The 27,904-nt window shown below is 40.5% G+C and overlaps 1 pseudogene across 1 annotated transcript; it reads left to right on the forward strand.

Annotated features, from left to right (window-relative positions):
* Positions 1–309: 309 nt before the first annotated feature.
* LOC148031749 (putative mitochondrial protein AtMg00820 pseudogene) lies at positions 310–27,904 on the forward strand (annotated as a pseudogene). Its single transcript, XR_015691944.1, has 2 exons — positions 310–11,281; positions 24,063–27,904. The product of XR_015691944.1 is annotated as a putative mitochondrial protein AtMg00820 pseudogene (transcript).

Genomic DNA, 27,904 nt, shown 5'->3' on the forward strand with positions numbered 1-27,904 from the left:
TTGGCAACTGGCTACGAAGGCTTCGTTGGCGCTGTTGGCTGTGCGCGGGAAGCTTTCACTAGCTTATAAGAAAATCGTCCTAGGGGGTCACCCATCCCGGCAGTGTTATCACCCAAGTGCACATAACTACCAAGTGACTATCTACTTGGCTAGTTTTTTTTGTTGTTCTATACTACAATTATAGTTTTAATAAGCTAGTCTTGGGAGGGTCTTCCAAGTCTTTCTTCCATGAACTGGCATATAATACCTCATTAATAAGAATAATTATTTTCATAATGAGTCAGTTTCATAATTAGAGTTAGTTTTTTTTAAAAAAAATGTGCATTATAAATCAATTTTCTTTGGAATGTATATGTACATTAAAATAAACTAAGTAATGGGGACATTACACGTAGATCTTTCATCTCAAAGCTTTTCTTGAGCTGAGTCTTAAGAGCATCTAGCTCATCATGAGCTTTTCCTGCTAAAAGCATGTCATCCATATGGAGTACCAAAATCAATAATGAACCATTACGGGCTTTCTTCGTGTACGAGCACGGATCCATAGTACTATGATTGTAGCTTGGGATTGCATGAATGCGTCAAATTTGTGGTACCATTCCTTAGGTGCCTGCTTCAAGCTATAAAAACTCTTTCTCAATGTGCACATTAGGTGTTCCCTACCAGGCTCTGCAAAGCCCTTATGCTACTCCATGTATATCTCATCATGCAAGTCCCCGTGTAAGAAAGTCGTCTTGACATCCAACTAATACAAGTCCAAGTCAAGTTGTGCAGCCAAAGCCAAGACTAAGCGTAGGGTGGTTATCTTAACCACAGGATAGAAGATCTCATCAAAGTCAACACCATGCTTATGCTTAAAACCCTTTGCTACCAATCTGGTCTTGTATGCTAGGGTGGGGTGTCTAGGGGTACTTTTCAATTTGTATATCCATTTGCAAAGCAAAGCCCTCTTGCCACTAGGCAAGGAAACCAAATCTCATGTACGATTCTTATGCAACGAGTCAATCTAAGATTGCATCGCCCTCTCCCAAGAGTGACTGTTACCTTTGTGCATAGCCTCATCATAGGTGAGAGGCTCTCTTGCATCTGTAAAATATGGAGGGCTCATAACGGTCAAGAGGTCGTCTATCTCTAGTAGAACACCTCAATGCAGACTGTGCTACTTGTCCAACATCCTGTCTAACATCCTAGCCATGAAGGTCGTTGACTGCTAGTGTAGGCTATCTAGCTGGCTGTGTGGGAGCAGGGGGCTCCTGCAAAGATAGCCGTGTTTATCTCAACATGTTTATCTCAACAACTTTCTCAGGCTGCATATGCATTTTGTCCTTATGGAACACAACATCATGGCTGCAGATTGCTTTTCGCTCCTGCGGATCCCAAAGATGATATCTCATCTCACTTGCATTTCCATGGCTAAGAAAAATGCATTTAACACTTTTAGGATCCAGCTTATTGTGTTTTTCCTTGGGCACATGTTAGAAGGGCGGTCAATTGACGCTTAATATCTCGCTCGTCACAAAATTGCTCAAAGGTATGTTGTCGCATGGAATAATACGCGTGGGGTTCATGAATGTCTCTCGTCACAGGGACGCCAAGCGAGATGAAGAGTACTCAAGATAAATTCATGGATGTATACTTGTTGTACATGTTGAAGACCATAATAAAGAAGATGCTTGATTATTGTTGATTGGGAGCAAAGTAAAGGCAGAGAGATCACCTGCCCTTCTTTCGAGCTGCTTTTATAATTATCTTTTACAAAAGATATTCAAAGATTCTTGCTTACAAGAGAGGATAAATTGTCATGGTTAAGCATGAAAGTGGGTAATAGAAGTGATGGAATCCAAATAAGGTCCCAATGGAGGAATTTCATTTGAATACCTTCAGAATAAGGTTCACGATGTAACACCTTGAAATATGTCATATAGATTAAGTCGTTTTGTGCTCCCTCGAATTTTTTGAACATAATAATGGCGAAGCTATTGACGTAGCTTTAGAAAGTGGCTTGGCCCGTGGTGGAAAGTAGCTAATTACAAAGCCTCAGATTCCGAACTGCTCACATATTTATGCATCTGATTCCAAACTGTATTTGGAGGGCTTTAAGACACCAATATAGGGCAGAGAATGATAGCGCTCAGCAAAATCCATTCCATAACCCACAACAAATTCATTAGGACACTCAAACCCTTAATAAAATCTACCACCACTTGGAAGTTGTAGTGGAATCTTTTTGTGAGAAACTTTGTCAAGAAGTGCACAGACTGAAACCAATTCTGCCCCTTTTTCACCCAAGTATGTTACCAAGCATGAAAGTGTGGTGCTAGTATCAATGATATCCTCGACAAGATCAGCCAGGAACATATATGCACTAGTGGCAACCCCGATGACGACAAGAGGCTTCGTGAGAGTGAACTCGCGAGATATGGTGAAGTTGAGCTTTTTCACGCGCTCCTAGATGTGCAAGGGCTCCATATGATCCGTTGTATGTGTTCGTCCTCCTCACGTTGGTCATTGTTATTGCATCTTCGACTTCGTCTTCCTAGTTGTCATCTTCATTTGGACTGATGCTTCGCCTTCAACTTCGTCAACTTCGGCTTTGCCTTCAGCTTCGTCAACTTCAGCTTCGCCTTCAGCTTTTTCTCCGTTTTTCCCTCTTCAGTCTTCTTCGTCTTCGGTTTCGTCACCTCCTTCGTTTATCGTCATTACTGCAGCAACTTCGTCCCTTCTTCTTCGTCCCTCCGTCTTCTTTTGTGTTTAGCTTCTCATCGGCTTCTCGACCTCCTTCGACTTCAGCTCCTTCTTCATCGTCGGCTTCGTCACCTTCCTCATCGCTGCAACTGCTCTCCTTTGTTTGCCTCCTAGTTGTAGAGCTCGCCCCCTCTTATAATCATTATGCTGTGCCTTGCTTCATGCTTTTATAGATAAATTTTGCGCCTCCTTGAAAATTGCAGAATGGAACTTTTTCCTGAGAAAAAGCTATCGTTATTCCAATGTCAATACGTTGGTCATGCGGCCATCATGAGCTTCAAAAAAGCTTTAAGCTTTTTCCATCGCCATCTTTATTACTAGCTGCCATATGTTCTGTGTATGCCATTTGTGTTGACCGTTCTGTCATTCTGTGGTGCTGTCATCATTGCTGTTATTAGAGTCATCGTCCTCGTAGCAAGCTGAGGTCCCTTTTTTTGAATTTAACCAGCCCCAGGGGTGTGTCACTGGATAGATACACGTGGCTTGTCCAATTTTTCGTCCACCTTGAACTCCAATGTCATGAAGGAGTCCTTCGAATTTGGGCAAGTATACCCACTTTTTCATTTACAAATTTCGTTTGTGCCTTCACATTTGCCGGTCCATGTGTTAATGTTGCTTGGTATTTTCCATGTTATCATTAAGTCTCACCTTTGGCTTGACAAAATCCGACAGACCGAAATCGATAGCCTTCATTGGTGCAACTTTATCCTTTGTTGTGAAAAGAAAATTCTTTGGCTTCAGATCCTGATGAACACACCTTGCAAGTGGCAAAAGGATACATTGTGGTTATCCTCGCTTGGCTTCATAAATTTGTACTAAGTTATCATGCCCTGATAGTGCCCTCAATATTTTCACTTCCCTTTTTGCGTCCTTGATGGCAATGGCTATTGTCATCTTGGCTTTGGCTATCACTTTGATAGCTACAACCTATCCTTTCATTTAACCCTTCTTGACTCTTGCAAAACAAATATGGCCAAAGTGCCCACGGCCAACCTCATCCCAAGCTCATATTTGCTAGTGAAACTTCTTCTCCAGGGGCTTGTCTACTTAGACACCTTCAGGTATTGGTCCTTTTGGTTTTGTTGCACCATGTCTCTTGAGCAAAGATGCTTGGATGTATAAAGGTAGAGGAATAGTGGTCACAGCACGGCAAGTCTCCTCCTTCTCCACAAAGAATACAAATGTCGGATGTTGTAATATTCCACTTAGATGTCCATGAGTGGATAACTTTTAACTTTCATAGATTGCTAAGTGTTGAACCAAGTTTTCTTTTAAAGAGACATATTATTTGCGTTGGCAACATGTGAATTACAAGTCACATGGGGAAAGTCCAAAGCGAAGGATCAACATTACAATCTTTTCCTCAAGTCCGTCTTCAAAACAGAAACCTTCATGTGAACCTATTTTTCCATGCATTGTGCCCTATCAAGAACATGCTTTGGAAAAGAACTTCGTGCCTAATCACTCATATAGTTTGCAAATTAGAATCCATGCTATGCAATCAATCGAGCGATGTTTACAAAAAAAATTATGAATGCATTGAAGAAATTGTGCCTAGCCTAACTACAGGTGCTCGTGCGTAATGCAAATGCAAACACAAAAGATACAAACAATGGAAATAAACTCCTAATGATGCTGACTAATGTGATCAATTTCTTGGCGGAAAACTCCGCCCTCAAATTTGCAATGGTAGATGCACAGTATCACGACAACGTGAGACGTACTCACCCTCGTTATTGGTTCTTAGGCATTTCAACTTGTGTCTAAATTGATTATCTTCTAAAGCAAGCCAACGTTGAAAGATAGCCAAGACATTAGATTTTTGCTTTATGGGATAAGCCTAAACCTTACGTGAATAATCGTCAATAAATGTGACAAAGGACTTCGCACCCCCCTAATGACCGACAAGGCATGGGTCCACATATATATGAATGCACAAGAGCCAAAGGCTCACCCATGCGTGGAATACTGGACTTTTTATGCGAATTCTTAGTCTGCTTGCCATATAAACAATGATTACACGACTCAAAATGCAAGTAGTCAAAAGGCGGAAGATATTGCAAAGCACTAAGCATTTTCATTCCCTTAAGCGACATATGCCAGCGAGATACATGTGGAAGAGAACTCACCGACAAAACATGGTCAATAGTACTAGATATAACCAAGGGGTAGAGACTGCCGGACTTGGCACCTTTTGCAAGAACAAGTTTGCCACGAGTTATCTTCCATGCAGAATTACCGAAACATATATGATAACCTGCATCATCAAGCTGCCCAGCAGACACAAGGCTTTAAGTCAAGGCGGGTACATGACGCACATTATGTGGAACAAAAGTGCTACTAGAGGGAAACTATAGAGTGATATCATTAATGTCAACAATAGCAAGAGACCGATCATCACCTAAGCGTATAAGCGTACAATACCAGATACACTGCGATAGGTAAGAAGCCACTCACGGTAGGGGGTCACATGAAAAGGCGCACCCGAATCCAAGAGCCAACATTGTGCATGAATAAACCAAGCCTCGGTCAGTTGAGAGAAATCACATGAAGAGACTGCGAAGATGTAGTCACCATCGGATTCCTCATGTTGTATGACATTTATCTTCTCAATCTTTACGTTGGGCTTTGTAGGTATAATGCTGCGATCATTGGATTTCTCATGCACTTTTTCTTTCCCCTTTTCTTTGCGTTTGTCATCACGCATCTTATGGCACTCCTGCCATATGTGTCTTGCTTTCCCACAATAATGGCATGTAAGATCAGACTTGCGTCCACAAGACTTGCTGCGTCCACGTGACTTAGATCGGGACTTCTGAGAGTCCTTCCCATAACGATCATTATATTTCTTGCCACTTTTGCCACGTCTAACGGATAAAGCATGTGAATTGCGGGAAGCATCATTGTTTTTTCTGTTAATTTCTGTATTCAAAAGAGCACTCTCTACATCTTTCAATTTCAGCCCATCAAGTTTGTTGCTACAGATCGTAGTGCAACATACATCCCAAGACTCAGGTAAAGTGCCAAATAGAAACAAAGGATGCAGATTATCCTGAAACTCAATACCCTGTTGAAGCAGATTCTTCATGATAGAATGAAAGTGACTAAAGTGAGTAGACAATGGGGTCCCCTCCTTCATGCGGAGATCCATCAACTGTTTAAGCCAATACATCTAGGAAGCAGGGCTGTGCTTTGCATAGAGTTCATGAATATTTTCCCATAGATTCCATGCATTCTAATCTTCATCTTCAACAACATTATTTTGGACCTCTTCAGAGAGTGATAAAATGATAGTGGACTTGCATAGTGCATCTAAATCAGCCCAATCATCATCATCCATATTCTTGGGTTTAATACATTTGTTTCTTAGTGGCTTAATTTGCAATTTCTGCACCAAAACCTGCCATATTTGAGACTTCTAGTAGCCATAGTTAGTGCCATCCAACTTGGCAATGTCGAATAAAGTCGTATCTTTGGGATGACCAACCGTAATGAGTCAAATAGAGCCAGACTATGTAGAAAATAGCTTGTTGTAATAAGCAGTAAATAGGCCAAAACCACTGCCAAAACAAGCTGAAAATAAGAGAAATTGCTGAAATGACCAATTGTTTACCAAATAGTACCAACATCAAAACGACATGATTAAGCTCAGTAAATGCATCACAGTCCGCATAAATAGCTTGCTGTAATAAATCACAGTAGTGAGAAAAAGAGAGCAAACAATGAGCTTACAGTGATCCAAAGTCAAGTATGACTACTAGGTCAAATCCTACATGAAGCAGGCATGTAACAAACACTGTAGCAGCCAAGAACCACGAGCCAAACACCCAAACACCTGTTAAGAGTCATCTCTTGCCATGTCAGCAGTGCCTTGTGGCAGTTCTGCCACGTGGCAACAGCCGGATTGTCTGATTGCACCGGCTGCAGTCGACCTGCCTATTTTGGGCATTTTCTCAAGCATTCTTTTCAGCCTTTTTAAGGCTGAGTTTCCAGTAGACTTCTACACTTGTATTTGACAGATTTCAGCCTATTGGTGACAGAGACATCACTCGGGGCTGACGAAGGTTGAGGTCCTCAAGGCGGAGACATATGCAGATATTCTCTCTGCACCCATTTATAATTCTGCAACCTTATACAACATTCTTCAGTGTAGAAGTGCAGATTTTACCTTTCCATCGCCTCCGACGGCTGAAGAAGGTTCATGACGCGAAGACAAGAGTCCTAGCAGGCTGCGTTTTCATAGTCAGAGGGGGTTTCTTTTGCGTTTGTGCAGGCATTGCAGGTGAAGATGTCTACAGAGACTGACTTGGAGCTCTAGGCGATCATGGACCGGAAGGTGCTCGTCTTACTGGCTCTTCCATTAGATTAAAAGCTCGATGGCAACAATTACTGCATCTCTTTGATGATGTTGGCCATATTGGAGTCTTATGATTTGACGGAGCTTATGATGGAGGAGATCGACCGGCCCTCCGTGAGAGATGAGTCCAAACTCTCTTCCAGTGCTCGTGCGGAGTTGACCAAAGCCTAGTCTCATTGGTACAAACTGAGTGCCAAGATTTATTCTTTCCTTTTTTTGTCTTGTAAAACAGCCGTGATAGCCCATATAGAGCACTTGACAGTGACTCGGGAGATATGGCTGGAACTTGATCAGATGTACAACTGGATGATCCTTATGAAGAGGGTTTCTTTGGAGGTGCAGATGGGGACCTTGTTCGTAAATAAGTCTTCTCTTCGAGAACATATCAATAAGCTTCTGTAGCTTTAGATGCAAGTTTAAACTGCGGGGAAGCCCATTTTCTCCGAAGACATGGCAATCACTTTATTGTCCCAGTTGCTACCATGATTTGATACTTTTTATTCCGCTCTTATTGCTTCAAGGCGAGAGTCGACTCTTAGATGGAAAGAGTTGGTTCTTATGGTCTTGGATCAAGAGGAACAATTGAAGGGACAGGATGCTTCCAAATTGGAGGCATTGATTGGTCAAGCCTCTCAGAAAAAGGGGAAGGACCAAAAGAAGGAGGACAACAAATTTAAGGACAAAGAGAAAGAATCAACATGCCATATTTGTGGTAAGATCAGCCATTGGAAGAAGGATTGCCCTGACAAGGACAAGGACACCAAGAAAAAGGACACAAAGGATTCTGGAGCGGTGACTGCTCCCTCATTATCTTCGTTTCTACACTTAGCGGTCATCGAGGACTCTACACTGAAGACTTCTGATGCTGCGATGACAGCTCCCCAGGCTTGAGAGTGGATCGTGAACAGTGGTGCCTCTTGGCACATGTCTCCTTTGACAGTTGGCGTTGCCCATTTGCGACCCTCGTGTGGGCATATTTTCATAAGAGATAGCTCTTCAGTGTTTATTGCTGCATGGGTTGAGATGCAACTGATTCCAGATGGATGTGGTGGTACCCATACTCCGAGGTGTTGCATGTGCCAGGTTTTGGATATCGTTTGCATTCGATACATAAGATTTGTTCTCTCGGTCTCTTGGTGGAGTTTAATAGTGATGCTATTCGAGTTCTTGATCGTGGATCGAGAAAGGTTCTCTCTTCAGGGTATGAGGAGAATGACATCTACAAATTGAAGTCTTTTTCCACTCTTACCTCTCTTCTTATCTCTTAGACATAGTTTGAGCTGTGGCATGCTTGGTTTGGCCACCTGAATTATGAGTATTTTTGGAGGGCGTTGCAAGAATCGCTTGTTTGGACATAGTGGTGAGCCACCAGCCATGTGTCTCCTGCATTCGTGGGAAGTAGCATAGGGACGCGATTTTCCACAAAGCTTCGAGGCGGCTTACCTCACCTATGGAGCTTGTATCTACGGATCTTTGTGGCCTGATGAGAAACGAGTCCTTGAAAGGGAGCTTGTACTTCATGTTGATCGTAGATGACTACAGCAGGATGACATGGGTCTACTTCTTGGCGTTGAAGTTGGAGGTTTTCTCCCACTTTAAGGATTGGCTTCTCCTCGAGGAGAATTGATTAGGCCAGTGATTGAAGACCTTGCGGTCTGACTAGGGTGATGAATTTGTTTCTAATGAGTTTGCTCGTTTTTGTGTAGATAGAGGCATTCATTAGGAGTTTGGTAATACCAACACTCCTCAAGAGAATGGCATTTTGGAGTAGAAGAAATGAAGTGTGATCGAGATGGCACGCACCATGATGAAGCACCGACAGGCACCTCAGTTTCTGTGGGCCGAGGCAGTGGCTACGGTAGTCCATATCGTAAATCGATCCCCCACTTTGCCCGTGACAGGATGACACCTTTTGAGGCTTACTTTGGGACTAAGCTTGATATCTCTTATTTCAGGATCTTTGGGTGTGACCCCTATGTGCACATCTCGAAGACGAAGTGTGACAAATTTGAGGCGGCCTCTCAATGACATGTATTTGTTGGCTATAGCTCTCAGTCCCAAGGTTATCGTTTGTATGATCCCCTGAAGCAGGATGTCTACACGAGCCGAGATGTGCAGTTCGTGGAAGTTCCGGCCACAGAGGGGGGTGAGGAGCATCTTGTACTTGGAGATCCAGGGGAGAGTTGGGATCCCGAGATAGTTCCTTTGGAGCCCGAGTCTCTCGATGGAGATTCTTCTTCAAATTTCGAGTCTTCTCTTCCACCAGCTACCTCAATGGAGCTCCCGTTGATGGATGTATCCGAATCTTCAGTAGATGGGGAGCGCAGAGGAGAGATCCGGCCTCCTCCTTGTTGGGTTCGTGATACACTCGGTGATTCAGGGATCAAGGGGGTCCTTGAGGAGTGGGAACTGCAGGATGGACTGCTGAGGTCATGGAGGCACGAGGCACATACTACGGAGGTTGTTTACTCTAACTACTGCTTGATGTCCCGTGTTATGCAGGATCGAGAGCCTACATAAGTGCAGGAGGCTTTATAGTCTGATCATTGGCGAAAGGCGATGGAAGCGGAGTTGGAGGCTATGGAGCCGAATGGCACTTGGTTCCTTGTGCCTCATTTCTCTCCTAAGAAGGTGATTGGTGTCAAATGGATCTTTAAGACCAAGTTCCATAGTGATGGCTCTTTGGATAAGCACAAGGCTCACCTTGTTGCTAAAGGTTTTGCACAACGCCCAAGTGTTGACTTCCATGATACTTTTGCTCCTACAGCTCGCATGGCCACTATTCGTGCTGTTCTTGCCTTGGTTGGTCATAGGAGATGGCCTGTTTTTCAGTTGGATGTGAAGTCGGCCTTCTTGAATGGTGATTTGAAGGAGGAGATCTATGTAGAGCAGCCTTCTGGCTTTGGTTCTCAGATGGGCAGGTTTACAGGTTAAAGAAGGCCTTGTATGGTTTGAAGCAGGCTCCTCATGCTTGGAATGAGAAGATCGACTTGTTTCTCCAAGCCAAGTTCGAATATTGGTGTTCTAGGGCCGATCTGCAGCTTTATGTGGACACTTCCGCCGGAAGGTCATGTGTTTGTTTTGTATGTTGATGACTTGATTATTGCAGGTGCTTATATCCAGAAGGTCGAAGAGATGAAGGCAGCCCTACATTAGAAGTTCGAGATGATGGATTTAGGTCTTATTTATTTCTTTTTGGGCCATGAGATTTATCAATCTTAAAGGGGGATTTTAATCTCTCAGCAGAGATAATATGTACAGGAGCTCTTGTGACTTTTGAGATGGAGGATTGTCGGTCCATTTCTACTCCTATGGATCCGAACTAGAAGGCCACTTCACATGCAGACTCTCCTTTGGCAGATGCTACTCACTATCATCAGCTGATTGGATCATTGATTTGGCTCCTTAACACACGAGTTGATCTATGTTTTGATGTAGGTCTCTTGGCTGGGTTCATGAGTGCACCTCAATAGGTGCATTGGCAGGCTGCTCAGCGGATACTAAGGTATCTGAGGGGATCTCCGACTTAGGGATTTTCTACCTAGCAGGTACAGGTGCTTTTGATCTTGTTCTTACAGGTTGGAGTAATTTAGATTGGGCTGGTGATGTGGATCAAAGGAAGTCTACTATAAGTTATTGTTTACCTTGGGTCTTGGTGCTATTGCTTGGAGTAGCAAGAAGCAACCCACGGTGGCCCTATCATTGAGGCAGAGTATCAGGCTGCGTCTTCTACCACATGTGAGATTGTGTGGCTTCAGCTATTGTTGGAGGAGCTTGGCTGCCCCCAGACTCGTCCTATTATCTTGCGGTGCGACAACAAGAGTTGCATTGCCTTGGCATGGAATCCTGTATTCCATGCCCGGACAAAGCACATAGACATCCAGTATCACTTCATCAAGGAGAAGCTTCTGGATGTGACCATTGATGTGGAGTACTGTATGACTGAAGACAATCTTGTAGATTTGTTTACAAAGGCACTTCCCTAGACTTTACTTCATCGACATTCCAGATCCCTTTGTTTGCTGCCTTGTCTAAGATCTGAGAGGGGGTGTTAAGAGTCATCTCTTGCCACATCAGCAGTGACACGTGGCAGTTTTGTCACGTGGCAGTAGTTAGATTGTCCGACTGAGTCTGCTGCATTAAATGCAGCCAACCTGCCTATTTTGGGCATTTTCTTAGGCATTCTTTTTAGCCTTTTTAAGGCTGAGTTTCCAGTAGACTTCTACACTTGTATTTGACAGATTTCAGCCTACTGGTGACGGAGACAACACTCGGGGCTGATGGAGATCGAGGTCCTCAATCCAGAGACATATGCAGATATTCTTTTTGCACCCGACTATCCAAGGACCTACGAGAATTGTAGCGGTGATGGCTATTTTTGTTTGAGTGGCCCAATTGAATGCGACTCCCTTTTTTTTGTGATGTTTGACACTAGCTCATTAGTTCATACAAAAGTAAGACCCATTAATACACAACCACACTTGAGGGTCTTGATGTAGAGGTATCGATGAAATCCATGGTGAAGTAAAGGTAGTGTGGGCAGTAGCTGCTCAGGATGAAACTAGCCTTTCTTGACTAAAAAGGTGGTGCATTCTTGATTTACAAGTATATTACAATAAGTTAATAATTAATGAATGAACAAACTCAACACATTACCAATCAAACACGACAACTGACATTGATTGGCTCCAAAATTGGTTCTTCTTGTGGTATTTCTTCAATTTTTATTTAGAAGTTGACTGTACAATGGAGAAGGGCTGAAGTGCTGAGAGATTGGAGAGCAAAACTGGGAACTTAGTACATATGAGATCCTTTAGTCGAGATATGAAAATATGTCTAAGTTTCTTTGATTGAAATTTTCCAATTCCTCATAAAATCTAGCAAAGTCTCTACTAAATCTGCGAAAACTTGTTGCATAGAGCAACCGACAACTTTAATTCTAAACCTGCTCCTTGTTTCTAATTGCTTGTCTTCAACAGTTGCATGCAAGTTACCTTGGTTGTAGATGACCAATGCTCAAATACTCTTTAAATCTTTTGTAAATCTTCAGATTTGTAGCAGCAATTCTTCATATGGCTGAGGTTTATTATTATGCGTTTAAAGACAGCCATTCAAGTCCTAATTTATTCTGAAATCAGGTCCAAATCAGAAAATTCATTGTTGATGTGCTTCTCTGGCTAAGAGAGAGGAGCAATAGATGAAAAAGAAATCAACATTTGCAAGCTGAAAACCATCAAGAGCAGCAATTGCTTGGCCAAAGAAGAGCTCGAGAATCAAGTTAGCCTGTCCCAAAATGGTCTTGAAATGATAGCTTGCTGCCCAAGGTGTTTGATTAGGTCGTATGCTGTATTTTGGTATATCTCTACTGTCAAAACCCTAATTGCAGCAGTCTCTTGAGCAACACTCTCTCTCTTGCTGGTCAATTGCCCTAGCAGCTCTAGAATGCCGTCAACCAGCCTTGCATGGTGTGTTCTCTCACTCCATAACCAAGTGGCAGACCTGTCCATGTAGAACTCAACAGCCAGAAATTAATTTTGAGGTAATATGAATTGTAGAAAATGAAAAATACTTGGCCCTTCCCAAGTATTGATCATTGCCTAGCCTCAATTTTAAATTCTTAGGCCCTATGAACTTGAAAGTGTTGAACTTTCATAAACCTTAATCCAAGACATTAAATGTTTTAATTTTGTAAACCTCATGGCACCAAAAGTCATGAAGTTTCAAAATTATTCACGAGTGGATTCTAAGTGGATGACTTGGTAGACCATCCTTAATTGTTGCATCTTTACCTTGATACTTTTCAGTTAGAGAGGTTGACTTTGAATAGGGCTTAGTTAGAGCTGACTTTGGATGGGGCTCAATTTAGGTTTAGGCCAAAGCAAAAACATACTATACTGGAATTTTTTGAATGGCATCATAGTCAAAATAACATTGGCCACAGCTCCTTAATCATGCTAATGCCAAACATTGGCTGAAAATTTCCAGCTAGCAAAGCCATAACATAGAACTCAAAGAATCTTTGATTATCATATACTAATGCAAACTGATATATGCTTAAGCAAATGCATAGTTTCAAAGCTGCAAGTGAAAAACCATACCATGTGCTTACCAAACTGAGCTACTAGTACACTGAACAATGACCTCATGGCAAGCATACTGCCAGTATCATATCTTGGCACTAGAGGAGTGGAAGTGCTACCTCCCCCTTAAGCAACACGCAATGCTCTAGAGATTGTAGTGCACTCCAGGACAATTCAAGGATTTCAAAGGGAAGGTGTCATGAGGGCATGAAACTTTGATGCTTTGCTTAGCATTCGATTAAAGGGTTAAACAAATGTGCAAATGTGACTTACATGTGAGGTGTAGGGTAGTTATTTCACAAATATGGGACTTGGGACTCCAAGATGTTAATTAGTGCCAAAGAAAAAAGTTGTAGCAAGTTATAGTCAACAAGTACTAGGTGGTACCTAGTGTTGGAATTTGGCCTAAACCATTTATTGAGCCCTAAGTGTTAGTAGGGTGACACTAGAGAATTGTCATTAATTAATTAATTAATTAATTAATGCAAGTTTTGGGCTAATGAGTGCTTAGGACCACTTGGGTGATATATTGGCCTAGCCAATTTAATTGTTAACTAGTCAAATTATTTTTTGGGCCATAAATAATTATTAATTATAAAATTTAATTTAATAAAGCCGAAAATTGTTTTTGAAAGGTTGCTACTTGGCAAAACGTGCGCATGCAGGTGGGGAAAACGTTTTTGGAGGTTGGAAGAGAGAGAGAGAGAGAGAGAGAGAGAGAGAGAGAGAGAGTGAGAGCGAGAAAGCGAGAGGGTCATTTTGTAGTACACTAGTTGGAGAGGCTATGTGATTACATCACGTGCTGTTGGAGACCGTTTTCAGCCACCAAGGGAGGCTTTTGGACTAGGCGATTGTAGCCCAAGGGCCTATGGATGTAGGCAACAACATTTGGCTCTAGGTAACGGTAGTTTTGGGAGGTCTTGGCAGTCTATGACAGCTGACATGGCTGTCTAAACAAGGCAGTAGCTGATTTTCTCTAGTTTCTTGTGATAAAAATTAGAATTTCTCTTTCCTTGGCATTCTCTAATCCATTAGTCTTTCCCCTTTCTTCCTTAGCAATTTTCAACAAAATCAGCCATTAGATTTGGAGATTTTGACTAATCTCTATTGTAAATTCCAATTTATCGTAGAAATTAGGGTTTGATAGCCACCTTGGGAAGTGTGCTCAAAATTAAGGCATAGCAAAGCCAACTTTTCTCCTCGGATAGAGTGGTAAATAACCTAATTAATCAACAATTACAATAAGCATAAAATTCACATAAATTGAAAATGCTTGCTTTACCACTTTAATTGAAACGAGCCTTCCTTCTCGGAGAGGGTGATAAGAACTTAATTAATCAATAATTACAGCAAGAATAAAAATCACATAAACTGAAAATGCAAATGTTATCACTTCGTAGACATTGGACAACTTGTTGGCCATAAAGTTGGCATTCCTCAGTATTTCTTTAGCTTGTATTGTAAATGAATGGAGTACATTTGAGATTCTCTACTCTCCTTTGCTAATCCAAGTGTCTCTTGTTGTCAAAATTAACTAGCAAGCCTTCAAACCAATTTGCCCCTTGGTTTGCTTGAGGATTGGCCTTTACCTTGCTCCTTCAAAGATAAATTCAGTCCCAAATTTGATATTGGTTGGCTTGCCTCTCGAATCTCCCTAAAATTCCTCAATTTTAGTTGTTGGAGTTCAAGTCCTAGACCTTCAATTCTGAGCAGACATCTCGAGGTGGCGGTCTAATCCTAATTTTTGGTGTAAATTAGGGTTTACAACAGGCTTTTCCAATGTCTCCACCTTTCATGACTCAAATGGTTGGATTTTGCTAAGATAACTTAAGAGATGGTTGTAGGATGAGAGAATAGTATAGAGAGAGAAATTTTAGAATTTAATCACAAGAAAGACTAAAAAATTGTTGTTGTCTTGCTCAAGTAGCCATGAAAGTTGTCACCTACAGGTTAGGACCACCAAAAAGGTTACTATCTCTTTGTGCTTGTTGTCATCTGCACCGCGACCTTAGGCTACTGTCACTTGCAATTGTAGGGCTACACACTGCTGTTGCTTGTTGTAGGACTTGTCCTTTGTGGTTGGAAGTTACATCAATAACGTCTCCTTGCTCTTTAACAATCTCCTTTTCTCTCAATGGTTGGAATAGACTTCCATCAGCCCCTAAAAGTGTTTTTTCCACTTACATGGGCAAGGCTTGCTAAGTAGTAGTTTTCTAATCTCATTGTCAATATTATTTAGCTTATTAAATTAATGTTCAGAATATTAATTTTAAAAATTAATTTAAAAATTATTTTAGTGTTTAGAAAATTAGTTTCACTAGCCAATAAATAAATTGGCTAGGCCAATGCTTCCAAGTATCCTTGAGCAATTATTAGTCTTGAGACTAGCATTAATTAATTAATGAATGCCTAGTTTCTAATGTCACCTTGCTAACATTAGTGCCCAAAAAATTGGTATGGGCTAAAATTTGACATTATGTATCACCTAGTACTTGTTACACATAACTTATTATAACTTTTGCCTTTGGTATCAATTTATATTGTAGGGTTGTGGATCCCATGCTGTGAAATAATTGACTTGCACCTCACATGTGCAACTCACATTAGTATATTTGATTAACTTTTAATCAAATGCTAGGCAAAGCAATAAAATTTCATGTTCTCATTATAAAACATCACCCTTGGAATCCTTGCAATTATCCTCGATGTACTGCAATGTGCCAAAGCATTTGTTGCCACTACTAAAAATACATGTTGGCACTATAGTCAAACATGTGTATCTACTGTTTAACCATGCTCATGTTCTTTGTGTGTGAAATTCCGATCACTTGAACGAGTTGCAAACCGCACACATGAATCATAATCACTGTTAGAACCATAAGGGATGTATCCACATCTCAAAATCCAACATTGTTCTGACTACTAAGGTATTGTGATATATAAATTGAGCATGACCAATGCCTCATAGCAATGATATACTACATAATAGTTATATAAAGCATATATCAATGGCAAAAGACATGTAACTTTTGCAATTGTATTTCATTTGCATCCCTTGTAAATGTACATTGCATGCCATCCATATATTTATTCCATACATGCCTTATAAATGTACATCACATTCAAATGTACATTCCATGTATTTCATGTATGTCAATAACCTTGCAAGTACATAGTTTCAGAGGATGTTCATCCACATGTATTCTTATCACGAGGATGTGAAATTTTGAGATGCTTTAATCTTATTGATAACATTTGATTAAGTCATTAATCAAATGTGCAAAGATTGTTTAGCACTGAAACTATGGCCCCAAAACAAAGGGTGACACGCACCAATGGAAATCGTACGTTCAACAATGGAGCCACCGGTCAGGGCATTACCATAAACACAAATGCAACATTGGGTATGGTTAAGTCATCTTCGAATTCCGAGGTACTAATTGCCATCTCTGCTATTCATTGAGACATAGGCATGTGCATCGTGGTAACTGGCCAAGGACCTCGAGGATATAGTTGGTGACAAAGGCAAAAGTTGTAATAAGTTATGTTTGATAGATACTATATGGTACTCAGATTTTGGCCTAGAACAATTTATTGGCCACATTAGTGATTGGGCATTAATTAATTAATTAATGTGGGTCTAACAGCTAATAATAGCTTAAGGATACTTAGAAGACAAATTGGCCTAGCCAATTTAATTGTTGGTTGGTGAAATTAATTTTTTGAGAATAAAAATACTTATTAAATTAACTTTTAGTATTAATATTTTGAACATTAATTTAATAAGTTGGATAATGTTGGAAAATGAGAATAGAGAGCTACCACTTGGCAAAACTTGTCCATGTAAGTGGGAAAAACGTTTTTAGGGGTTGGTGGAAGTTTATTCTAGCCATTGTGAGATAGGAGGAGGTTGTTAGAGAGCAAGGAGAGGTTGTTGATGTGATTTGCAACCATTAGAGATCAGTCCTATAGCATGTGACAACAATTTTGAGCTCTCCCGAGCAAGTGACGGCAGCCCAAGATGATTTTGGTGTAGATGACAGTATACAGGAGGGGGCAGTAGTTTGTTTGGTGGTCCTAAGTTGTAGGTGACAGCTTCCATGGCTGTTTAAGCAAAGTAGCAGCAGTTTTTCAATGTTTCTTGCGATGAAACTTTGAAAATTCTCTCTCATCTCCAAGCCATCTCTCAAGTTATCTTAGCATTTTCCAACAGTTTGAGCCATTAGAGAAAGTGATTTCTGTCAATCTTTGTTGTAAACCCTAATTTGTTGGGTGTAAAGGGCCTTCACGTGCTCTCCTGTGTATATATTACTTCACACATGTGAACTCACCCTAGCCGGTGTAAGTGTACCGTATCCTAAGTATAAATACATTCTTTTATTCTGTGTGTACCACATTGGTATACACCTATCGGTCGACTCTCACTCTCTCACTCTATCTCACCCTCAACATTGTTCGGTTTTGGGTCATTGAGCTCCTCGATTAATGTGCTTGCTCTTAGCTCCCTTTCTCTATCTGCTTCCATTTCAACTCTACAAACTCGTATCAGAGCAACGCGGTGCTAGGCGGCAGTCATTGTAGATAGTGTAGTCGTCGTCATTGGGAGGAGGTAACAGATGCAGTCAACAAGTGCAGTGTGTAGTCATAGGCAACCAGAAGTGTAGGCATCAGATAGGGCCAGTGGCTGGCCAGACGAAAGGTCGAAGGGGGGTTTGTTGGGACCTGCCTATGACTAGGACCAGCGGACACAAACTGCACACAACAAAGACCAGGGCGACGGCACTGTGGTGCTCCAGGTCAACGCGCAGGTGATAGGAGGTGTGCATGGCGTGCGACTAGAGGAGGCGTACGTGGCAGGCAGGTCAACAGCCCCCTGCAAATCTGGAAAATTTTCAGGTTTTTTTTATTTCTCCCCTTCAGGGCATTCACATGCATAAGCACAGATCATAAATCTGTGCAAATTTGCTCCTTAAAATTTGGGGCTTTTCCTAGATTTGGAGTCAGACACATGATTCAGTGATTTCTGAACCATAAATTGCAGACATTGAGTGCACTGGTTTCAAAAAAATTGGGGATTTTTAGATGCAAGTGAATTTTTTAACTTGTTTGAGCCAATTTCTTGGAAATTGTGCACTCTTGGACCCCGAATTTTGGGGCTTTTGTAGAAATCGTGAAATTTTTGCAACATTAGCCCATACTTGATGCTTGGGAAGATGTATTTATGCAATTGGAGTAGATTGAGCGAATGAATCGCACGTTATGTGAGAAGATTAGGTGCACGCTATCCATAACTAATCTCTCACAATCGTTTTGGGGAGAGGCACTTAAAAACCGTGGTGTATATTTGCAATTGATCTCCACATCGTGCACTTGAAAGTGGCATCCTTGAAGAGGTTTGGTTTGGCAAACCTACTTCATATGACCACTTAAGAGTCTTTGGCTGTGAATGCTAATATGTACATGTACCTGTTGATAGCAGAACCAAACTTGACATGAAATCTTAGAGGCATCTTCATGGGTTATGGAGATGAAGGGTGAAATGGGCTATTAAGTTTGGGTTTTAAGCATGAAAAGGTGCTACGCAGCCTGGATGTAATATTCAATGAGTCAAAGCTGCTGAAAAATGTCACATCTAGTGACTCAGACAAAAAGAAAGTTAAATTTCAGCATGATCAGTTACTTGAGCAGCCATCAGCCACTGAAAATTCAGCTCCTTTTGATGCTGATTATGACAATCAGCGTAACATTATTGAGCCAGATGAAAATGGGCAGCAAGGGGATGCTGAACATCAGCTTGAGCACCAAAATCGGCATGCTGAAAATGAATTACAGCAGCATGAAATTGTATTACAGCAACCTAAACATGCAGTCTAGGAGCCAAACAATGAGGTCATTGACATTCCCTTGGATGTGGATCCATTACCTGATAACACAGATCATTGGGTAAGAAGGTCTACACGTCAGAAGATACCTATACAAATATTCGATCCTTCTTTGAATTGCATTTTGCTCACATATGAAGGTGAGCCTCTTACGTATAAAGATGCCTTATCATGTGAGTTAAAGAAAAGGTGGGAGCTAGCTATGTAGGAAGAATGAAGTCATTGAATCAGAATGATACTTGGGATTTGGTTACATTGCCCAAGGATAGGAAAGCCATTCTTAACAAATGGGTCTATAAAATCAAATGTGTGGATGGCAAATCCAAATACAAAGCCAGATACAAAAGGAGGACATTGATTTTCAGGAAGTGTTTTCTCCTGTTGTCAAAATGACTACTCTTCGAGTGTGATTTGCCATTGTAGCATCTATGGATCTGGAACTTGATTAGATGGATGTTAGAATTGCATTTTTGCATTGTGATGTGGAAGAAGAGCTGTACATGAAACAACCCGAAGGCTTTGTTATACATGGAAAGGAGCATTTGGTATGTAAATTTAAGAGAAGCTTGTATGGTTTGAAACAGGCTCCTAGACAATGGTATAAAAAATTTGATGCCTTCATGCTCTCACATGGATTTAAAAGTAGTGCAGATCACTGTTTATATATTAAGAAGGCTGATGATGAAAGCCTTATTATACTTGTGCCTTATGTGGATGATATGCTTATTGCTGGTAAGCATAAAAGCCATATTAATGCATTGAAAAGACAGCTGAATTCAGCCTTTTCCATGAAGGATTTGGGTGTAGTTGAACATATTTTGAGCATGCGTGTAACATGAGATAGAGAGCAACAACTCTTATTTCTCTCACAAGAAAAGTACATCAGCAAAGTACTTGATCGTTTTTCTATGGTTGATACTAAGCCTCTTGGTGTACCTTTTCCACCTTATCTTAAGCTTAGCAAAGCAGATTGCCCAAAAGATGATAAGGCAACCAGTACTATCAAGGATGTTCCTTAATGCTTCAGCTTGTGGTTCACTCATGTATGCTATGGTTGCCACTAGATTTGACATTGCTTAAGTAGTGGGAGTTGTAAGCAGATTCATGTCAAATCTTGGCAAAGCACATTGGGAAGCAATGAAATGTATCTTACAGTATCTTAAGGGCACATAAAGAAAATGTATTTGCTATGGCAAGGGTATGTTAGATTTGCAGGGTTATTGTGATGCAGACATGGCAAGTAACTTGGATACCGCAGGTCTACTAGTGGGTATATCTTTACTTTGATTCGTGGGGCAATTTCTTGCTACTCTAGATTGGAAAAAACAGTAGCACTCTCTACCATTGAGGCTGTGGAGCCCCAAGAGGAACACCAAGGAAAAGGGAATTCTCTTGCAAGAAAATCTATCTTGTAACATCAACAAGCTTTTATTTCATTCTTTTGATCATCAAAATAAAGAAAACAATAATTCTTCACGCAGCATCATAGTAGATATCTTCCACGGATTTGATAGAATCAACCATATTCTCCAACATCTTCACAAAATCCATCAATAGAACAAAGAACACAATTGAATACACCATCTTTAAATGGAAATCAATCACATATTATTCATCTTCAATGTCTTTATAGTTCTCTTTCTCAATCTCTCATATACAGTTACACTATTTTGATAGAATTGACTATCTCTGACTCTCTCTCTCTCTCTCTCTCCATCAATAGTACATCATCTCCTTACTACAATACTCTCATAATAACCCTCAATAGTCCTTCTTAGGTCATGGATGCATCTTCCAAGAGGTATGTCTGATATGAAGAGGCACCAGAGCCACTACAGTGACTCTTCATAGCTCACCACTGTCACTTCACTCCAGTCTTTACTTGAGTTTTCAGCAGCTACTTCTTTGACTTCTTTTAGCTCTTTTGCACTTGTATTCACCTCTTTCCAAGGCTAGAAAACTTTCCCAAGCTATACTCTCATCCAACAGAACACATACAGAGGCATACAGAAGGTCTACAGAGGCTCACAGAAGCTCAACAGAGAGTTACAGAAGGTCAACAGAAAGCATCAGAACCACATAACTCATATCAAAACCATTCCAAACCATCAAAAATCACTCAATAAGCTTTCAAACAATCTCAAACCCTATCAATCAATACTCCATCCTTCCATACAGAGAGAAAACAGAACAAAACAGAAGCTTAACACAAGCTATCTGGACCAAACAGAACATATCAGAACATCAACAGAACTTCACATCTCTACTAATAAACATCATGAGCTTAATAAAACCATTCCAACCTATCCAAAACACTCTCAAACCACTTCCAAACCAATCAATCATCTCATAAAATCAACCATTCAGCTCTCAAAAACAACAAAAATCAGCCAAAAAATAGGTCATTTCAACACTCAACAGGCTGAATATATTTCAGCCACTAAATCTTGAAAAGAAGCAGTTTAGCTTGGTCATTTGGTCAATGATTTGGTCTGCCCACCAAAACACCTATACTTGGATGTGATAGCCAGAGCGCTGTATGTCTGGCTAAGAATGCTATGATTCATGCACGTACCAAACATATTGATGTTTGGTATCATTTTATCAGAGAGGTTTTGGATGATGGTCTAGTCACCCTGACTAAGATCAAATCATAGGATAATCCTATAGATGTTCTCACTAAAAGTCTTGCAAAGGCTCCACATGAACATTGCATTAGACTTGTGAGATACTTCACACATGTGAACTCACCCTAGCGGATGTAAGTGTACCGTACCCTAAGTATAAATACATTTTTTTTTCTTGGTGTGTACCACACTAGTACACACCTATCGATCGACTCTTACTATCTCACTCTATCTCACTGTTCAACATTGTTCAATTTTGGGTCATTGAGCTCCTCGATTAATGTGTTTGCTCTTAGCTCTCTTTCTCTATCTGCTTTCGTTTCAACTCTACATAATTTACAGCAAAATTTAGGGTTTGATAGCCACCTTGGGATGTGTGCTTAGAATTGAGGGCCCAAGACTTGAGTTTGAGTAGCTGAAATTGATGAATTTTAGGGAGATTCAAGATGCTAGCCAGCCAATATTAGATTTGGGGCTGAATTGTGAAGGAATCCCCAAGCAAACCAAGGGGCAAGTTGGTTTGGAGGCTTGTTGGTTAGTTTTGATAGCAAGAGGCACTTGGATTAGTGAAGGAGGTAAGAGGATCTCAGTTGTACTCCATCCGTTTGCAATAAAAGATAAACAAATACCACAAGGGGTGTCAATTTTGGGGCCAACATGATGTGCAATGTCTAAGATTAAAGTAGTAATATTTGCATTTTCAGTTTATGTGAATTTTATGCTCGCTATAATTAGTGCTTAATCATCAGGTTATTTACCACTCTATTCGAGAAGGAAGGTTGGTTTTAATTGCACCTTGCAAATGTATAGTTTTAGAGCCCAGGTGCAAACCATACCATATGCATATCGACTCAGAATGACTATTACACTGAATAGTGATCTGAGTAGCAGAAATACTATTAGCATATAGTTCCATGGATGCAAACCAAATACATTCGAGATTCACTATATAATCGAGTTGTCCATCACTAGTGGAGATGCAATCTCCCCACTAAGCATTAGGCAATACTTTGGACCTCCTATGCTTTACTAAATCTGAAAGAGCTTGATTCAAAATCAACTCTAATTGAAACATATCATCCAAAATCAACTCTAATTGAAACATATCAAAGTAAAGTGCATCAGTGAGGATAATATTCCAGGTTATCCCCTAAATGTAGTTGCAATTCTTTCATAGGTGGAAAAATTGCTGAAGCTTCACCAAGAAGCATATGGAAACTTTACCTCTAACTTTACTTGCCTCAAAACCTCCACTAGGTTCTAGGCAGTTGTCTCCTTGGAGCACATAGATGAAACCAGCCTTCCTTCCATGGAGGGGTAGTAAAAACGTGATTATAACTTAATCACATATGGAGGCAACGGTACACCAATGGCTTCCTCCCTCCATATTGAAACGTTGCAAAACCTTAGTAACTTTGTCCTGCTGTGACAAATAAAGAAGACCCTACAATCTGTCCCTGAGTATACGCATGTCAAGAGTATGATTGTCCTCACTAAGATTCTTCATATCAAAGCTACTGTGTAGGCTTTGTTTCAAGGAGTCCAAAGCATGAACATCCCTGCTTGCAATCAGCATGTCATCCACATACGAAACCAAGAGAATAAGGCTGCCATTTGCTGCCTTCTTGGTGTATAAATAGTGATCAACTTGAGATCTATGGAATCTAGGAGATTGCATAAATGTATCAAATTTATAATACTATTCTCGTGGTGCGTGTTTTAGCTCATATGAACTCTTGTTGAGTTTACATACCGTGTGCTCTTTTCCCCTTGCAACAAAACCCTCATGCTGCTGCATATAGATCTCCTCATATAGATCACCATGTAAGAAAGCTGTTTTTACATCCATCTATACGAGTTTCATATCTTCAAATGCAAAGTGGTTCGCAAAGTAGTCATTTTGACTACAGGAGAAAAAATTTCATCAAAACCAATTCCATGTTCTTGCTTGTACCCTTCAGCAACTAGTTGTGCTTTGTACCTTGGCAAAGAACTAGAAGTGAATTTCATTTTGTAAACCCATTTGCATGGTAGTAATTTTTGCCCTTTAGGCAAATGCACCAAATCCCAAGTGCCATTTTTCATGAGAGATTCCATCTCTGACAGCGTAGCCTTATGATGCCATTTCTTGTCGTCTTTTCTGTCCTTTGCTTCCTTGAAGCATAATAGCTCACCACAATCTATCAACATGACATAATCAATCACATAATTTATACTAGGAACAAACCTATTTGGCTGTCTTTGCATTCTGGTTGACCTATGGACCCAATGATTAAGATTTGCTGGCGCTATTCAGCCTACAAATTTGCATTAATGGCTTGCTGTTTTGCAAGTTCAGAATGCTGTATAGCCGGTTCTGGTTGTTTCAAAGGCATTTGTCCTTGCTGAAATTGTGATACATCATGGGCAATATCTTACTGATCGTTTTCAGCATCATTCCTTGCATTTTCAAGGCCATTTACAATAGGTATTTGTTGTTGTCCAGTGGGCATTCTTTGCTGTCCCATTGGTACATCTTCCCGTAATACAACCCTTCTAACTTCCTAAGTCTTTTCAAGCTGTTTGTGTATGCGATCTTCCCAGAAGATAACATCATTATTGTGTACAATTTTCCTTTTTTTTAGGGTCCAATAATCTATATCCCATTTCACCCTCATCACCATATCCTAGGAAAATACATTTACAGGACTTTGGCTCAAGTTTGTTGTATTCTTCCTTGCGAATGTGCACAAATGTCTCGTAGCCAAATACTCTCAAGTGAGCATACGAAGGTGGTTTGCCCGACCACATTACTTGAGGGCCTCCCCTTCCCTCCCCTCTCCTCCCAAAGGCCTATTTGGTGACCGATTAATCAAGTGTATGTTGTCATAATAGCCTTTGCTCAAAATCCATGAGGTAAAGTAGCACGTGACAGCATTATACGGACCCTGTCTTGAATGGTTCTGTTTATACGCGTTGCAACACCTTTTTGGGGTGGATTGTGAGGGGCGGTGAGCTCTCTTTTAATCCCTTTGCTGTCACAAAAGTCTTGAAAGACTTTGGATACACATTCCCCACCATTGTCACAGTGAAGACACTTTAATGTCTTGTTGGTCTGATTTTCAGTAAGTACTAGGAATTTTTTAAATTTATCCAAGGCCTAGTCTTTTCAATGGATTGGATAAACCCATACTTTGCGTATGGCATCATCAACAAAAGTAATGAAATACTTATTTTTTGCTGGAGATAATCATGGTATCTAACATATATTTGAATGTACCAACTCTAAGGGTGAAGACTTTAGAGAAAGAGGTTTTTTATGTGATGCTTGAGCATGCTTACCATAAATACAATGATGATATTGTTCAAAATCAACATACCTCAAATAGGGCAAATAACCCAAATGGGAAAGCACTTTCATTCCAATTTGATTTATGTGTCCCAATTGGCTATGCCACAAAGAAACACTTGGCTGCTCGGTTAGGGCGACTACACGGTCACACACGCTAGATACATACAAAGGGTACAAAGTATCACTTTTAGAGCCCTTGGGAACAATGTGAGAGCCCTTATGAATTTTCCATTTGCTATCCCTAAAGGTGGTATGAAAATCTCAGTGTAGAGGAGAGTGAAGGAGAGAAGAGACATGATTCAACCCTACTCCACCTTGAATAGACGAACAAGTATGATCCTGAATACCATGAGTGATCGATTCTCACTTCGTGTCTTAGTGATCAATTTCACATTCTTTATAGGAGTTCAAAGTCTGTTTCTCTCCCATCTTAAAATTGGTCATCTTCTATGATAAAAAGTCACAAGCTCTCCTCTTCAGAATTAGTCAAAAGCCATTGGCCTTGATTTCCTTGCACAAACAAGCCACTAGTCCTTGGAGCCATTCGATATACATATAGCGTGTTGGGGAAGATCAGCGGTGTGGCATGTCGGCTGAAATCACCTCCACATTGGTGGATACACAATGCCTTTCATGTCAGTTTGTTGAGGCCTTTTCATGGTGATGTGCTAGAGGATATGTTTGCTGAAATTCAGCCAGAGGTTGAGGAGCTGGATGAGATTTTGATACTTGAGCAGATTTTGGTATACAAGGAAAGAAAGGTCAAAGATAAAGTTTCCAAGAGATACTTGGTGAAATTTCAGAATTATTCACCAATGGATGCTAAATGGATGAAAGAGGATAACTTGGCAGACCATCCTCAGATGTTGCAGCTTTACCTAGATGCCTTTCAGTTAGAGCTGACTTTAGTTTGGGCTCCGTCAAGTTCAACACTTCTCTAAAGCAGCAAATTGTGCCTGAAATTTATTCCTATACCTAAAAATTGACATTGATTCGTGGTTCCCATTTCCTTGCTTTGAACAGTGGTGGAAAGTCTGTTTCCTCATTTTGAAAGCTCTTTTTGAACTGCCTGCAAAGGCTGGAAATGCATGAGAAAATCTTATAGAATTTGTCTTTGAATTAGGTCTTAGTACATGCAAAATCATTGTGTCATCTTTCGAAAGAGATGGGCTTCTTGTGGTCAATAGTTTTTTAAAAAGTAGTTCTTTATCGTGTGCTGGTCCAAACTTTTATTCTGAGGCTGAGGTGATGCATGCTGACATTGCCTGACCCAGTGGAAAAATTCATAATGGTTGCAAGTTGGAGACACCATTAAAGCATGCAGCAGATGGGTTGCCAGCTTTCAACCAGCTGCTGGTTTCAAAGCTGATGTGGTCATAATGGGAAATGGGAAACCAGCCTGAACTGGTTTCTAGTTCTTCCCTGTTGTGAACTGGTTTAATGTCAAAGGATAATTGTCTTCAATTAGATCTTTAGCACAGTTAATTTCATTGCCTCAGCTGCATACGTTATAAAAGTTGGATTGTGACTACCAGGAATTTGTCATTTTTTAATAGTTTGGTGAGTAATCAAGCAGCACTATTTCTAGATTTCACTCTCCCTGAAGTAGTTTAGTTGGGGTCAACTAACACATACTGCATCCTATTATAAATACACAATTGTGGCAAAAATGGAGTTGTTGCAAGGTGATAAGACACGGTCAAGGCATGTAGCAAATGTGCTGTCAGCTTTCAACCAGCTGCTGGTCTCAAAGCTGATGTGAACACAATGGGAAATTGGAAGCAGCCTGAATTGGTTTCCAGTTCCACCCTATCGTGAACAGATCTAAATCCAAAGGATTATGGTTTTCAATTAGACCTTTAATACAGTTAATTTCATTGCATCATCTGCATATGTTACAAAAGTTGGCTAATGACTACAGGGAATTTGTTATTTTGAATAGTTTGCTGAGTAATCAAGCAGCTGTAGTTATATATTTCATTCTCCTTGCAGCAGCTTTAAGTCAGGATAAATTCACATACTTCGCATCCCATTATAAATACACACAAATTATGGAGAAAACTGTTTATGGTCTTAAAAGTAGAATAGAGTGGCTGATTTTTAATTAAATCATTACTGCACTGGCAGTCTTATTTGTGATCTCGCAAACCTATCGGAACAATTTCAAGAAAGCTGTCAAATAGAGCAAGCGCTGTGTCCGCCCATGGCCCAGGAGTTCAAAGTATGAATTTTCTCAAACCTTTCATGTATGGAGCAAAGTTGGCTTAATCATCGACGGGTGCACGCTCTCTCAAAGTTGATATTAGTACTTCCATCACATCATTTAGACTCAAAAAATTTGCAATTCTTTCAGCTTCTCGATTGTTACTGCCTTTGAAGAAGCAAAACTTGGCTCTGATCTTCTGTCTGGTTCCACCGGGTGTTATTGCAGCTTGTCTTCTTCATGCCTCTTCATCTTTGAGCAACTGTAACCCTTCAGCACATATATGTCGTTTGCAGGCGTCTACCTTCTTAATTCTCTCCCATTAATTGGTTTTCCCAACATTTAAGTGCGAGAATCAGCAGTATAATTGGTAGTGATCTTTCAAACCTTACTCGTCCATATTCCTGCAACCTTGGAAAATAGGTCGGCATGCAAAGTAACTTCTGACACCTGCTTATGTGATTTAGTTTTTGCCTCTTTATTTATTGCCTATACTTCAAACAGAGCATCACGTTCTATCATGGCAGGTTTCTTGCATCCCCTTCTGTTCTACTGGATGTAAAAAATCCACATGTGCAAACAATGATAAATATAAACTACAGATATATACTTGTTAAATGGGAATATGGAATGAGAAGTTTTTCAGAAAGAGGCATGCCTATATTTTGAGTGAGAAAGA

Source organism: Lygodium microphyllum, chromosome 9 (assembly GCF_053477565.2).
Source record: "Lygodium microphyllum isolate KBCC chromosome 9, Lygodium_microphyllum_v1.1.10, whole genome shotgun sequence".
In the NCBI taxonomy this organism is placed as follows: Eukaryota; Viridiplantae; Streptophyta; class Polypodiopsida; order Schizaeales; family Lygodiaceae; genus Lygodium; species Lygodium microphyllum.